A 15,833-nucleotide genomic window follows, 5' to 3' on the forward strand; every position below is an offset into this window, starting at 1 on the left:
AAAGCATATCTGCTTTCTTCCAAAAAAACAAAACAAAACAAAACAAAAAAAACAATACCTGTCGAGGTGGGTGAGGTATTGTCAGCCCCAATTGACAAGAACTGATTGGTAATAACAGATGCAACCTTGGGACAGGTGTAGCAGTGTTTTTGGAAGAAACAGCTCTGTTCTTATAATCGTGTAATGTCACTTTGAATTTGGAAAGTGATTTACGTAAATGAATTGATCTGATTGAGAATCTTATAACAAAAATAAACTTTGGTAATTTCTCCTAATGCTGAAGAAAACATTAGATTTGCAGATTTGATTGGCTTAGAACCCTCCAGCTTTTATTAAACACAAAATTACCAAGTTTCATGCAAATGCCGTAGGCAAGCATTAAAGCAATTTGCATTTTTGGTTTGCTTTACTAGACAAGTTGTGCCAACCTAATCACCAAGAAATAGTTTAGCAGGGTTAATTATGCACATAAATGATGCAAATGCCAAATGGGAAGTCTTAAAATTAATGTTCTGTTTGTATATGTTTATATTGTGTCATTTCATGAATGACTATGCTGTTCCAAAGTAGATAAGTAACAATGCAGCTTATTATTTTGTGTTGTGCTGTGGTTTCTATGTAATTGCCTGGATTCTAGAATAAAAAAATTAGATATTTAAGCATTCAATATGCCAGGGGTGTGTTGGCTTTTTTAATTAAATGAATCAAAGGTGTAGCCGAACGTAAGCTTCAAACTACAGCCAAGCTGCCGTCAAATACTGCACGTGTCCATGGAAAATGGTCCATATGTGGGCAGTGTTTAGTGTCAAAGACACTTTTTCAAGCTTACTACGACCTTAGCTTGAAAGAGTGTCTTTGATACGAAACGATCGTCGCTCCTTATGCTATTTTTGGCATTCCTCCTCCATGTGTGTTAAGTTTTTACCGAAGATGTAATAAAGTGCTACATGAATTTTAAGACGCTTTGGTGAGTGCCTTGTGTTTTTTTTCTTTTTTTGTCTCTTTATACATGCTGTATTGCAGTGAGCACCACCTGACTCAAAAGAGTAGCGTCTATCATCTGAAGATGTAATAAAGTGCTACATGAATTTTTAGACACTTTGGTGAGTGCCCTGCATTTTTTTTTTTTTTGTCTCTCTGTAATTGCTTGTGTCTTTTGTCTCTGACCTTTTGGTTTCATTATTTGACCCCGTCTCCGCCTGCCGATTCTGCTGCAGTTCTCCACTTCGTTACGACCCTTACTTGCCTCCTAGACTCCTCTCAATTGATTCTGTACTATGCTGATCTCATTTTCCAACTTGATTGTCGACCATTCTCATGCCTGACCCTCCGGTACTGCGCTAAAATCTTGTTACTGACGACCACGTGATCATCTCTGCTACCTTGCCTGAAGGCTGTTTCTGCTCTTCTCCTTCTACAGAGCTGAACTAGGGCTTTCTGTGAGCCCTAGTTCAGGTCTGGTGAGTAATACTTATCTTCTGTGTCTGCTGTTACTTGTGGTGCGCCTAGCTTGCTGTGCTCTCACACTTGCTGCTAACTTTGACTGAAGAAATCTGCCAAATCCTTTCCCACCACTAGGGGCTCTAGTGAGCACATCTAGAGGCCACATTTGGCTCTGTGGAGGAGCGCAGTGCACTCGAGGCTGTTTGACCATTCTGCTCAGCTGTACCCAGGGCCGCCATCAGGAATTTTGGGGCCCCATACAGCCTACGTGTCTGCCCCCCACGCGACAAATTTAGCCCCGCCCACTTTTCTGTTGACTCCACCCATTCATTTTTCATGTGCTCCCACACAGTATAATCCTCCTACAGTCACCTGTAAATTATATACCCCCCTCCATCTCTCCCCCAGTTTCATATACACCCTTCCTCTGCCCCCAGTTTCATGTCCCCCCTCCATCTCTGTCCCCAGTTTCATGTTGTTCTCCCCCTTTCAACTGCCCACAGTTTCATGTCCCCCCGTCTGCCCCATTGTCATGCCGTTCCCCCCTCATCTGCCCCAGTGTCATGCCATTCTTCCCCCCCTTCATCTGCCCCAGTGTCATGCCATTCTCCCCCCCACTTCATCTGCCCCAGTGTCATGCCGTTCTCCCCCCCACTTCATCTGCCCCAGTGTCATGCCGTTCTCTCCCCACCCCCTTCATCTGCACCAGTGTTATGCCATTCTCTCCCCACCCCCTTCATCTGCCCCAGTGTCATGCCATTCTCTCCCCACCCCCTTCATCTGCCCCAGTGTCATGCCATTCTCCCCCCCTTCATCTGCCCCAGTGTCATGCCATTCTTCCCCCTTCATCTGCCCCAGTGTCATGCCATTCTCCCTCCCTTCATCTGCCCCAGTGTCATGCCATTCCCCCCCTTCATCTGCCCCAGTGTCATGCCATTCCCCCCCTTCATCCCAGTGTCATGCCATTCTCCCCCCTACATCTGCCCCAGTGTCATGCCATTCTCTCCCCACCCCCTTCATCTGCCCCAGTGTCATGCCATTCCCCCCCCTTCATCCCAGTGTCATGCCATTCTCTCCCCACCCCCTTCATCTGCCCCAGTATCATGCCATTCTCCCCCCCCTTCATATGCCCCAGTATCATGCCATGCTCTCCCCACCCCCTTCATCTTCCACAGTGCCGTGCCGTGCCATGCCGTTCCTCCCCTCCCCTCCCCTTCCCTCCCCTTCATTTGCCCCCCTGTTTCATGGGCCCCTTCACTTACCTCTTCCATCGCTTCATGTCACCCGCCGCTCTCCCGCGCTCTCACGCCACTGAAATAATTTAGGCGCGATGTGATGACGTCATCACATCGCGCCTACAGACGCTGAAGCCGGACACCAGCGTTTAAACCAGGAGCTGAACTGTCACAGCTCCTGCTTTAATCGGACGCCGATCAGCTGAAATCGGGACCGGCAAGTGCTGGGGCAGGCAAGTGCCGGGGGCCCCAAGAGGCTCTGTGGGCCCCGGCACTTGCCCGACTATGCCCTGCGCTGACGCCGGCCCTGAATGACTGGTACAGGCGCCAGGGGGTCAGCACACGGTGGCGGGCCAAAGCCGGGCCCCCACCAGTTTTCAATTTGGCCGGGCCCCTGACGCCAGTACCAGTAATACTGGCCTATCGGCGGCCCTGGCTGTACCTGTTTTCTGGAGCTAGCTTAGACTGTCCGAAGTTTACAACTGTGTTTGCTCATAACACTACGTCTTTCCCTATCCATTACTACTAGTACCACTGGCTGTACATGTAGTTCTGCCAGGTGTTAGTGTAAAATAAGAAACAAATAGCTGAGAAAAGCCATAATATAGGAGATCCAGGGACACTGGATTGCAAATGCATGCAGGCATGATGCAGCTGCAAAGATCACTGACACAGGAAAAGAGCAGGATCTATGAGTACAGTCAGAAAAAAACTGCTCTCTGTCTGTGAATAATATGCCATCTGTAATAATGAAAGCAGCCAGAAATGGATACAAATATACAGAAAACTACAGTACATTTTAAGCTGTGAGATGTGCAGAATGTTCAGTCCAGTGCATAGAGAAAGCTATTTGCAGACATGATGTGGGGAGAACCAATTCCTCTACTCCTTCCACTCACTGTCAAGCCACATTAAGCCTAATGTATTTATTTCCAGGTACTGAGAAACTTTCCCAAATGTGCCCTTCATACTGTTAATTTAGATCAGATTCACATTATTTGGGCACTGCATGCTCTGTTTGGTGCTACTAACATCTTTGCACAGTGGTTGCTTGCATTATAGTTTATATATCTATGCATTATAGTTTATGTGTTGATTAATTCATTGCTGTACAGTATCTGTGCACTACAACAGGTTCAATAACAGTATGCATAAGCTATGATTGGCATTTTAACGCAATTGTGCGCTATAGTTGATACTGTTACAGCATCTGTGCACAATGATTATGTTATAGCTTCTAAACACCATTTTATATGTATAATATGGCAGGTATCACCATTTTATCTGTGCACTACAGCAGGTAATGTTACAGAAACGTTGAATTATGACTATTATTATGATAAATGCCCTGCATTTATCCAATGTATCCAATTTTGATATATGATATATATATATATATATATATATATATATATATATATATATATATATATCAATAAAAAACAGATACCAAAATTGGAAACTTCAGTATTTTTTTGTAATTGTTTTCATAATTAGAGATGAGCGAACACTAAAATGTTCGAGGTTCGAAATTCGATTCGAACAGCCGCTCACTGTTCGAGTGTTCGAATGGGTTTCGAACCCCATTATAGTCTATGGGGAACATAAACTCGTTAAGGGGGAAACCCAAATTCGTGTCTGGAGGGTCACCAAGTCCACTATGACACCCCAGGAAATGATACCAACACCCTGGAATGACACTGGGACAGCAGGGGAAGCATGTCTGGGGGCATAAAAGTCACTTTATTTCATGGAAATCCCTGTCAGTTTGTGATTTTCGCAAGCTAACTTTTCCCCATAGAAATGCATTGGCCAGTGCTGATTGGCCAGAGTACGGAACTCGACCAATCAGCGCTGGCTCTGCTGGAGGAGGCGGAGTCTAAGATAGCTCCACACCAGTCTCCATTCAGGTCCGACCTTAGACTCCGCCTCCTCCGGCAGAGCCAGCGCTGATTGGCCGAAGGCTGGCCAATGCATTCCTATGCGAATGCAGACTTAGCAGTGCTGAGTCAGTTTTGCTCAACTACACATCTGATGCACACTCGGCACTGCTACATCAGATGTAGCAATCTGATGTAGCAGAGCCGAGGGTGCACTAGAACCCCTGTGCAAACTCAGTTCACGCTAATAGAATGCATTGGCCAGCGCTGATTGGCCAATGCATTCTATTAGCCCGATGAAGTAGAGCTGAATGTGTGTGCTAAGCACACACATTCAGCACTGCTTCATCAAGCCAATACAATGCATTAGCCAGTGCTGATTGGCCAGAGTACGGAATTCGGCCAATCAGCGCTGGCTCTGCTGGAGGAGGCGGAGTCTAAGATCGCTCCACACCAGTCTCCATTCAGGTCCGACCTTAGACTCCGCCTCCTCCGGCAGAGCCAGCGCTGATTGGCCGAAGGCTGGCCAATGCATTCCTATGCGAATGCAGACTTAGCAGTGCTGAGTCAGTTTTGCTCAACTACACATCTGATGCACACTCGGCACTGCTACATCAGATGTAGCAATCTGATGTAGCAGAGCCGAGGGTGCACTAGAACCCCTGTGCAAACTCAGTTCACGCTAATAGAATGCATTGGCCAGCGCTGATTGGCCAATGCATTCTATTAGCCCGATGAAGTAGAGCTGAATGTGTGTGCTAAGCACACACATTCAGCACTGCTTCATCAAGCCAATACAATGCATTAGCCAGTGCTGATTGGCCAGAGTACGGAATTCGGCCAATCAGCGCTGGCCAATGCATTCTATTAGCCCGATGAAGTAGAGCTGAATGTGTGTGCTAAGCACACACATTCAGCACTGCTTCATCAAGCCAATACAATGCATTAGCCAGTGCTGATTGGCCAGAGTACGGAATTCGGCCAATCAGCGCTGGCTCTGCTGGAGGAGGCGGAGTCTAAGGTCGGACCTGAATGGAGACTGGTGTGGAGCGATCTTAGACTCCGCCTCCTCCAGCAGAGCCAGCGCTGATTGGCCGAATTCCGTACTCTGGCCAATCAGCACTGGCTAATGCATTGTATTGGCGTGATGAAGCAGTGCTGAATGTGTGTGCTTAGCACACACATTCAGCTCTACTTCATCGGGCTAATAGAATGCATTGGCCAGCGCTGATTGGCCGAATTCCGTACTCTGGCCAATCAGTGCTGGCCAATGCATTCTATTAGCTTGATGAAGCAGAGTGTGCACAAGGGTTCAAGCGCACCCTCGGCTCTGATGTAGCAGAGCCGAGGCTGCACAAGGGTTCAAGCGCACCCTCGGCTCTGATGTAGGAGAGCCGAGGGTGCACTTGAACCCTTGTGCAGCCTCGGCTCTGCTACATCAGAGCCGAGGGTGCGCTTGAACCCTTGTGCACACTCTGCTTCATCAAGCTAATAGAATGCATTGGCCAGCGCTGATTGGCCAGAGTACGGAACTCGACCAATCAGCGCTGGCTCTGCTGGAGGAGGCGGAGTCTAAGATCGCTCCACACCAGTCTCCATTCAGGTCCGACCTTAGACTCCGCCTCCTCCAGCAGAGCCAGCGCTGATTGGCCGAATTCCGTACTCTGGCCAATCAGCACTGGCTAATGCATTGTATTGGCGTGATGAAGCAGTGCTGAATGTGTGTGCTTAGCACACACATTCAGCTCTACTTCATCGGGCTAATAGAATGCATTGGCCAATCAGCGCTGGCCAATGCATTCTATTAGCGTGAACTGAGTTTGCACAGGGGTTCTAGTGCACCCTCGGCTCTGCTACATCAGATTGCTACATCTGATGTAGCAGTGCCGAGTGTGCATCAGATGTGTAGTTGAGCAAAACTGACTCAGCACTGCTAAGTCTCTGCATTCGCATAGGAATGCATTGGCCAGCCTTCGGCCAATCAGCGCTGGCTCTGCCGGAGGAGGCGGAGTCTAAGGTCGGACCTGAATGGAGACTGGTGTGGAGCGATCTTAGACTCCGCCTCCTCCAGCAGAGCCAGCGCTGATTGGTCGAGTTCCGTACTCTGGCCAATCAGCGCTGGCCAATGCATTCTATTAGCCCGATGAAGTAGAGCTGAATGTGTGTGCTTAGCACACACATTCAGCTCTACTTCATCAGGCTAATAGAATACATTGGCCAATCAGCGCTGGCCAATGCATTCTATTAGCTTGATGAAGCAGAGTGTGCACAAGGGTTCAAGCGCACCCTCGGCTCTGATGTAGCAGAGCTGAGGGTGCACAAGGGTTCAAGTGCACCCTCGGCTCTCCTACATCAGAGCCGAGGGTGCGCTTGAACCCTTGTGCAGCCTCGGCTCTGCTACATCAGAGCCGAGGGTGCGCTTGAACCCTTGTGCACACTCTGCTTCATCAAGCTAATAGAATGCATTGGCCAGCACTGATTGGCCAGAGTACGGAATTCGGCCAATCAGCGCTGGCCAATGCATCCCTATGGGAAAAAGTTTATCTCACAAAAATCACAATTACACACCCGATAGAGCCCCAAAAAGTTATTTTTAATAACATTCCCCCCTAAATAAAGGTTATCCCTAGCTATCCCTGCCTGTACAGCTATCCCTGTCTCATAGTCTCAAAGTTCACATTCTCATATGACCCGGATTTGAAATCCACTATTCGTCTAAAATGGAGGTCACCTGATTTCGGCAGCCAATGACTTTTTCCAATTTTTTTCAATGCCCCCAGTGTCGTAGTTCCTGTCCCACCTCCCCTGCGCTGTTATTGGTGCAAAAAAGGCGCCAGGGAAGGTGGGAGGGGAATCGAATTTTGGCGCACTTTACCACGTGGTGTTCGATTCGATTCGAACATGGCGAACACCCTGATATCCGATCGAACATGTGTTCGATAGAACACTGTTCGCTCATCTCTATTCATAATCAAACAGGATTCAGTCATATTTTGTCCATGCAATGGACATGGCTGAATCCATAGACAGTATACAGTATATACATATGTATATATATCTGATGTAACAGAATTGAGAATTCAGAAGTGATATGTCTGCTAACAAGAATTAGCCCATGCTTAATGGAGACATCTGGAAAGTTTCCTTTAATTTCATTCCTCTGAGCCTTTCCTGCTTCTCTCAGCTCACACAACTAAATACTGCACTAAATGCTAACAAGTTGACAGTCTGCCAGAGCCCAAGGGATAGTTTCTAAAAGTCCACATCTTATGATGCACATTTACCTTATGCTTAATGATTTTTTTTCCAGTGAGCTGCAAACGAAAAATAATATTATGAATATAATGCAACAATGCATATGCTGTATATATATATATATATATATATATATATATATATATATATATATACAGTCATGGCCAAAAGTTTTGAGAATGATACAAATAGTAATTGTTACGAAGTCTACTGCTTCAGTTTTCCTAATGGCAATTTGCATATACTCCAGAATGTTATAAAGAGTGATCGGCTTAACAGCAATTACTTGCAAAGTCAATATTTGCCTAGAAAATGAACTTTATCCCCCAAAACACATTTCAACATCATTGCAGCCCTGCCTTAAAAGGACCAGGTAACATTGTTTCAGTGATTGCTCCATTTACGCAGGTGTGGGTGTTGATGAGGACAGGGCTGGAGATCAATCTGTCATGATTAAGTAAGAATGACACCACTGGACACTTTAAGAGGAGGCTAGTGCTTGGCATCATTGTTTCTCTTCTGTTAACCATGGTTATCTCTAAAGAAACACGTGCAGTCATCATTGCACTGCACAAAAATGGCCTAACAGGGAAGAGTATCGCAGCTAGAAAGATTGCACCTCAGTCAACAATCTATCACATCATCAAGAACTTCAAGGAGAGAGGTTCCATTGTTGGCAAAAAGGCTCCAGGGCACCCAAGAAAGACCAGCAAGCGCCAGGACCGTCTCTTAAAAGTGTTTCAGCTGCGGGATCGGGCTACCAGCAATGCAGAGCTTGCTCAGGAATGGCAGCAGGCAGGTGTGAGTGCATCTGCACGCACTGTGAGGCAGAGACTCTTGGAGCAAGGCCTGGTCTCAAGGAGGGCAGCAAAGAAGCCTCTTCTCTCCAGAAAAAACATCAGGGACAGACTGATATTCTGCAAAAGATCCAGGGAGTGGACTGCTGAGGACTGGGGTAAAGTCATTTTCTCTGATGAATCCCCTTTTCGATTGTTTGGGACATCTGGAAAACAGCGTATTGGGAGAAGACGAGGTGAGCGCTACCACCAGTCTTGTCTCATGCCAACTGTAAAGCATCCTAAAACCATTCATGTGTGGGGTTGCTTCTCAGCCAAGGGAATCGGCTCTCTCACAGTCTGGCCTAAAAACACAGCCATGAATAAAGAATGGGACCAGAATGTTCCCCAAGATCAACTTCTCCCAACCGTCCAAGAGCAGTTTGGCCATCAACAATGCCTTTTCCAGCATGATGGAGCACCTTGCCATAAAGCAAAGGTGAGAACTAAATGGCTCAGGGAACAAAACAGAGAGATTTTGGGTCCATGGCCTGGAAACTCCCCAGATCTTAATCCTATTGAGAACTTGTGGTCAATCATCAAGAGACGGATGGACAAACAAAAACCTACAAATTTTGACAAAATGCAAGCATTGATTGTGCAAGAATGGACTGCTATCAGTCAGGATTTGGTCCAGAAGTTGATTGAGAGCATGCCAGGGAGAATTGCAGAGGTCCTGAAGAAGAAGGGTCAACACCGCAAATACTGACTTGCTGCATTAACTCATTCTAACTGTCAATATAAGCTTTTATTACTCAGAATATGATTGCAATTATATTTCTGTATGTGATAAAAACATCTGACAAACACACAGAAACCAGAGGGAGCAGGTCATGTGACAATAGAAGATTTGTGGCATTCTCAAAACTTTTCGCCATGACTGTAAATATATATATATAGATATATATATATATATATATATATACACATTTCTTTATATACAAACTATATATATCTAGTATGTTGCATAAAAGAAAGATACTGTGCTGTAGATATTTTTGCTGCCCTAAGAAAGAATTAAAATGTTGCCCTGCTATTCTGAGTCATTGTTCTTCGTAAACCTCCTTTCCCTTATTGAATTTCTGTTGCTCTCATACTACTAATGTCATTCAGTTCCTATCACCAATAAAGTTCTACGTAGGAGAAGCATATACACCACTTCTCTACTTCCCTCTGACAGCCTACCCCAACCACTGTCAGCACATTATCCCAATTTCTCTCTGTATTGCATCATATTTATCATCCTTGAATTCTCCATTCCTCCCCAAACCGTTCTTGTAGCAAACTGTTGCCATCTGAGCCTTATGAGCATGGAACATTAGACTCAGATGTCCCAAGGCCAAAGTACTAGAGTATCCTCTGGTGGTCCAGTAGAATACACTGAAATTTGAAACATACTAAGGTATATTTCCTAATGTTTATTTGAGGTTGGACCTGGTGGGCCCAAGGAATATCAGTCCAACTATGAGCCTGATTATGCCTCTTTACACTAAAGGGTTTTTCTGCATGGTTCTCCTCAGCCAACTGTGCTTGTACATACAAAGAAAACATGCATAAAGAATGAAGCTGGAAGCAGATGGCTTCATTCATTCTTTGTACTGGTTGAGCCAAGTCACCACAGTGTAAATGGGAACTGCAATAACCCAGCGCTTTTATTAAACAGAGATCAAAGCTGTCTAGTTTCATCTCCATTCTCTGTATATGTTCAAGTGGCTGCAGTTGATGTAAACAGTTGACCAATGGGGTGTCCGTTGTATCAAGATAAGTGATACATATCTGTAGAATGGAACATTCCTTAAGGCTAAGGCCCCATGTGGCTGCAATGCTGCTTTTTTTTGTTGCAGATTTTTCTGCGTTTTTTTAAACCAAAAGTAGTAGTGGTTACAGAAGGAATGGGAAATAATTAGAAAGTACTTATACAGTATTTCTCCCTTCGGCTCAATCCACTCCTGACTTTGGTTAACAAAAAAACTCCAGCCAGATCTGAAAAAGAAAAAGAAAGAGGTGTCTTCTCAACTTGGGGTTTAGATAGGGTTGAGCAGATCTTGAGATCTCAGGATCATTTTTAAAATCCGATTTTTGATCATTTTTCAGCCGATCCCGATTGTAAAATTAGCTCGATCGCCGATTGGGATACGACCTTTCCTGATCCCAATCACTCAACCCTAGTTACTTTATGTTTATGGAGTAGGGTTGAGCCGATCTTGAGATTTCAGGATCATTTTTAAAATCTGATTTCCGATCATTTTCAAGTCAATCCCGATCCCGGTCGTGAAATTTTAGAACATTCACTGAGGAAGTAAATTCTAAAACTAAACGTTTATTAGATTTATTAAAAATAAATATCAACAAGTGCCCAAAGTATATTAAAAATAGGTGAGGGAGTATATCAGTTGCTGGAGATGGAGTAGGTAGAACTCCAATCCCTAATATTCATTCATACTCCCACACACCTTTTCCCCAAGATTAAATAGATAGATTCTAGTGCTGATTCCAGGGGCAGGAAAGGGTTATTGTTATAAAGATATGTGGCTTGCTCTTAATTAGTAGTCCATCGGATAAGGACAACAATAGTAGTTAGCAAGTGTCCACTGCTGCTATTATTCAGTAGCCCGCATATGTGGATCAGTCCCTTATGTGTTAGACCGAGCCACAGTATGCAGCGTTTCACTAGTTAATCTAAGTCTAGCTCATCAGGAGGATAAGGTATAGGGAAGATAGAAGTTGTGCAGTAAAAATTGCAATTCCCATGCCCTTGGTGGTAGGACGCAGTACTGTATAGGTCTGTCAATAGCAGCAGTGGACACTTGCTAACTACTATTGTTGTCCTTATCCGATGGACTACTAATTAAGAGCAAGCCACATATCTTTATAACAATAACCCTTACCTGCCCCTGGAATCAGCACTAGAATCAATCTATTTAATCTTGGGGAAAAGGTGTGTGGGAGTATGAATGAATATTAGGGATTGGGGTTCTACCTACTCCATCTCCAGCAATTGATATACTCCCTCACCTGTTTTTAATACACTTTGGGCACTTGTTGATATTTATTTTTAATAAATCTAATAAAAATTAAGTTTTAGAATTTACTCCCTCAGTGAATGTTCTATAATATTGAGTAAATTACCCATCAGTGATTTCATTCGATCGTGAAATTTGCTCGATCGCCGATCGGCATCCTATCTTTCCCGATCCCGATTGCTCAGCCCTAGTCTTAGACTTAAAGAGGTAAACCAATTTGAGGCATGTATGGCACAGATATGAGTTCCTTCTCAACTACTTTCTCAACACTCTTCTATGGAAGTTTCAACAGTATTATAGCAGAGTAAGCAAGCTCAGAAAATAATCATACAGTACATTTTGCATGTCCTGCTGGTCAGGGGGCTTTTCTATAGATAAAATATGTGCTAACTTTATTAAAGCTGATGATAAAAAGCAACAAAAAAAATAAATAAATAAAAAATCAGCAAAACTATGGCAACTACCTGGGTGACTGAAACACAGATTTAATTAAGTGACACCTCAGAGCAGTAACTCTTAATGACAATATGTGCATGCTATGTGCAAAGAATAGAAGTCCCTGATTATTTCTAGTCCTGTTTTGCCAAGAATAAAAGGACAAGCATTATGTTAAGAAGAACAATTAAATCAATAGTGCTATTACACAGGGTTAGGTTATGAGAAATCTATGACTTTATTTTATAGATTTTCCATTACTATTCGTCATACATGATAAAAAGAGGAGTTGGAATACTATCGCTATGCCTAGTCTCATCTATTCTTGCAGTTCAATGATAATACCATTTCAAGAACTCAAATAGCTAAATACATTTGATAGGAAAACAAATATAAAGGCTTGGAATAATGAAACAAACTCCCAGTCCACACATATTACTATTCACTTTCCCTGTTTAATTTGAGAACAAAAAAGTAAAAATAAATCACCATTTAGAGCTATTATCTTCTTTTTGTATGCAATGTTTTTTTATGTTAAACCACAGGTGTAATTATCCTGAATAGACCACACGTAAACCAACCAATCAACTGAACCATAGAAACCACAATAACATGTACATTCTGTAGCTGGCTGGTTGTCACTGGTGTACTACTACTCCCAGCAGGCACAGCTGCTGGTTACCTTTGCCAAACATGAAGTATTACTTCTTCATCCTGTTATACATGTACACTATCTGCTGCTCATGTTGCTCCTGGATCCACCCACATGGTGGACATATCCTCCATTTCTGCTACTAAAAAGGAGATTGTCACCAAAACCTAGCATATCTACCCAGTCCCACACGTATACAGGGCAAGGCCATTGTTGCTACAGTAAGCTCATTTGCCTATTAAAACTGCTACATCTCAGCAGTGGGAAAATACTATTCAGGTGACCTTCACCTATCCATATGGCTGGGAGAATATGCTGAGTTCTGGTGGCAGACTGACTTTGAGGTGTCAGTGTGCATATCTGTAGTCCATTGGTTTACATCTGGTTTAAAAGCCAGTTTCACTATCCATGCCCTGCCTGAATAATGTGTTCTGTCGTGCTAGATTTGCATAAGGTGTACCTGATATCTGGACTTGCATTGACTAAATGCTGGAACAGGACCTCTGAACTTTGCCATCTGCCTTGACCATTTGCATGTACCTGACCACTGAACTGTAGCCACCTTCCCTAACCCTCTTCCTGGACCTTACCATGTACCTGCCTGATTACTGGTGTATCAGGGTCTCCTTGCTAAGCCAATTTTTAAAGGGGCTCTATCATTGGGAAAAGTCATTTTTAACTAATCACATCCTTGCATAGGCTTTAGAAAGACTATTCCACACATACCTTTTGTATGTAAATGGCCTCAGGGGTTTTTGAATAGGTCCGCTTTTATTCATGTGCTAATTAGATAGGTGCACGATGCATCGTGCACCCTCTTTGCTATTGTTTCCTATGAGTGTATACAGCACAGGCTGCCTCTGATGATGATGACTCAGCTTCCTGTTTGCACACACATATAGGAGATAATAGGAGAGAGGAGGCTGCTGGGAACTTCCTGTGCTGGCTGGAAGCTTGTTAGCATATGAATAAAAACGGACTTATTCAGAAACCACTGAGGCAATCAACATACTAAAGGTAAGTGTGGAATAGCATTTCTAGAGCCTATGCAAGTGTGTGATTAGTTAAAATTGACATTTCCCAATGATAGAGCCCCTTTAAAAACAATGGGATAACCTCAGGAGGTAGTAACCTGCAAGTTCCTCCATAGTGAAGTCCAGGTCCCTGTACAGGGGGTAAAGGGTGAATACTAGGGAGTCTGATTAGACAATGCCCAGAGTCATAGTAGCACAGAGGATCCACAACCCATTGATCCTAATACAAATTATGTAATATTTCACTTGTGAATAATGTTATTTTTTACAATATTCATTGACAATGGCATAATTTAGTATTGATACTTAGTAAAGGTTATCTTTAACTTGCCTTGGGATTCTTCTGAACACCAGCTGTTACTGAACATACATATATATGATAGATATGTGTCTTTTCTTACATTTCCACTTAGCTCAACATATCCTGAGTTGTGTGGCATGAGATAACCAGTTTTTTTAAAAACAACATCATTTTGCAATGATCTTTCAGGAGATGTCTATCCTATATGTATTTATTACAGATGAGCGAACAGTGTTCTATCGAACTCATGTTCGATCGGATATTAGGCTGTTCGGCATGTTCGAATCGAATCGAACACCGCGTGGTAAAGTGCGCCATTACTCGATTCCCCTCCCACCTTCCCTGGCGCCTTTTTTGCTCCAATAACAGCGCAGGGTAGGTGGGACAGGAACTACGACACCGGTGACGTTGAAAAAAGTAGGCAAAACCCATTGGCTGCCGAAAACATGTGACCTCTAATTTAAAAGAACAGCGACGCCCAGCTTCGCGTCATTCTGAGCTTGCAATTCACCGGGGACGGAGGTTTCCGTCCAGCTAGCTAGGGCTTAGATTCTGGGTAGGCAGGGACAGGCTAGGATAGGAAGGAGAAGACAACCAACAGCTCTTATAAGAGCTAAATTCCAGGGAGAAGCTTGTCAGTGTAACGTGGCACTGACGGGCTCAATCGCCGCAACCCAGCTTTCCCCGGATCCTGAATGGAATACACTGACAGTGTATTCCCGTATACCCCATATATACACCCCAAATCCCCGTTCCAACGGTGTGCCCCCCCCCCCACCTTCACCTCAGAAATACCCTGCAAGTCCCCTAGCAATAGGATTGGGGCTATATACACCCACTATTTTTGCTACTGCCATATAGTGCCATTGTCTGACTGGGAATTCAAAGAATATATTGGGGTTACAAATACCCTAATTTCTTGCTACTGCCATATAGTGCCAGTTTCTGACTGGTAATTCAAAGAATATATTGGTGTTACGTGCACCCACAATTTTTGCTACTGCTATATAGTGCCATTGTCTGACTGGGAATTCAAAGAATATATTGGGGTTACGTGCACCCACAATTTTTGCTACTGGTATATAGTGCCATTGTCTGACTGGGAATTCAAAGAATATATTGGGTTTACAAATACCCTCATTTCTTGCTACTGCCATATAGTGCCAGTTTCTGACTGGGAATTCAAAGAATATATTGGGGTTACAAATACCCTCATTTCTTGCTACTGCCATATAGTGCCAGTTTCTGACTGGGAATTCAAAGAATATATTGGGGTTACGTGCACCCACAATTTTTGCTACTGCTATATAGTGCCATTGTCTGACTGGGAATTCAAAGAATATATTGGGGTTACGTGCTCCCACAATGTTTGCTACTGCTATATAGTGCCATTGTCTGACTGGAAATTCAAAGAATATATTGGGGTTACGTGCACCCACAATTTTTGCTACTGGTATATAGTGCCATTGTCTGACTGGGAATTCAAAGAATATATTGGGGTTACGTGCACCCACAATTTTTGCTACTGGTATATAGTGCCATTGTCTGACTGGGAATTCAAAGAATATATTGGGTTTACAAATACCCTCATTTCTTGCTACTGCCATATAGTGCCAGTTTCTGACTGGGAATTCAAAGAATATATTGGGGTTACGTGCACTCACAATTTTTGCTACTGGTATATAGTGCCATTGTCTGACTGGGAATTCAAAGAATATATTGGGTTTACAAATACCCTC

The sequence above is a fragment of the Leptodactylus fuscus genome, chromosome 1, assembly GCF_031893055.1.
Source record: "Leptodactylus fuscus isolate aLepFus1 chromosome 1, aLepFus1.hap2, whole genome shotgun sequence".
Lineage (NCBI taxonomy): Eukaryota > Metazoa > Chordata > Amphibia > Anura > Leptodactylidae > Leptodactylus > Leptodactylus fuscus.